The 1,323-nt window shown below is 44.9% G+C and overlaps 1 protein-coding gene across 1 annotated transcript in view; it reads right to left on the reverse strand.

Annotated features, from left to right (window-relative positions):
* The window catches only part of CHFR (checkpoint with forkhead and ring finger domains, E3 ubiquitin protein ligase), a 20,052-nt gene that overhangs the window by 18,119 nt on the left and 610 nt on the right, over positions 1 to 1,323 (reverse strand). The gene's annotated exons all lie outside the window — the stretch shown is intronic.

Below are 1,323 nucleotides of genomic sequence, written 5' to 3' on the forward strand. Positions count from 1 at the left end.
TCCAACTCAAGCTGAAGTACTTTTAGCTTCTTAGTGCTGTGCTTTAACCAGCTGTGCCACCCGGAGGAACCCTTATTGGATTTTAACTGTCAACACCACCTCCTGCCACAACAACAAAAATAGGGGCAGGGATATTTTTAAGGATAAAAGAAAATTTAGGGGCTCTCCCTGCTGGCGCAAAGGGTTGAAGCACAGCACTATGTTTGAAGCTCTCTGAAGCCACTGTAGCACAAGTTTGATCCTAGGCCAAGGAGCTGACCCTCGTAGAGTGGCAGACTTTCTTGACACCTCCGTCACCTTCCCCTGCTCCCCTCAGCAGTGTATTTCAGTGGATTTGCCTGTTCTATTCCCCACTTTGTCTCTGGTGAATTCTCTCAATCCTCACACCTCTGGTCTGTACCCCAGTTCTGTAAGCATAAATAAATCTTTAAAAAAAAAAAAGAAAATTTAAAAAACATTTGCTTTTAAACAGTAATCTTTCTCATTCTCTATTGAAAAGTATAAAGAGAGTGATAAACTTACTAGTTTTCTGACATACTAAGTATTTTTGTTGGGCTGATCAGTGCATTTCTCTTCCTGTAGGAAAGCTACAAGTGAGGTCAAATTTCTAGACATTCACCTAGGAGTTCAGAAGCAGTAAATTTGGGGGAAGGGAAGGTTAAGGGCATTTTCTCTAACCAATAGTTAGGATTTTGTTCCAGTCTTTTGCTTTCCAGATTCATTAAATCAAGGTAATTGATTGGTTCTGTTCCACAAAAAGGGACTTGAGATCACTACAACTATAAACTTCCCTCTGAGCATTGCTTTCACTGCACCCGTAAGTTTTATTCTATTTTCATTTTTAGTCATCAAAAGTATTTTCTAATTTCCTTTATGATTTCTTCATTGACTAATGGGTTATTTTAGAATGCTATTTAATTCACACGTCTTGTTATTGATTTCTATTTTATTTCCCTGATGTCACAAATGATCCGCATAGCAACATCTTAAAATTTTTGCATTCCGAGTTATATGAACCTACTTTATGAAGTTGTAATAGGCATTTCTGCCCAGAAGCGACTGGGCAGACCAATAAATGACTAGATGTCAGCCCTCGCATGAAAGCCTACTCCACTGGAAAGACTGAATCTCACGGCGAGCCCCACCCGGGGAATCCCCACAGTCCCCGCCCTCAGGCAAGGGGCCTCGGCGGTCACCGGGTCCGCCTCCGCCTCCGCCCCTGCCCGATGCCCAGCCGGCCCGAGCTCCACCCCAGCTGGCTGCGGCCCCAGCTGGCCCCCGTCCGACGCCCACCGTCCCCCAACCCCAGCCTGGCCGCGGCCC

Source organism: Condylura cristata, unplaced genomic scaffold, assembly GCF_000260355.1.
Source record: "Condylura cristata isolate star-nosed mole 26May11 unplaced genomic scaffold, ConCri1.0 scaffold00029, whole genome shotgun sequence".
In the NCBI taxonomy this organism is placed as follows: domain Eukaryota; kingdom Metazoa; phylum Chordata; class Mammalia; order Eulipotyphla; family Talpidae; genus Condylura; species Condylura cristata.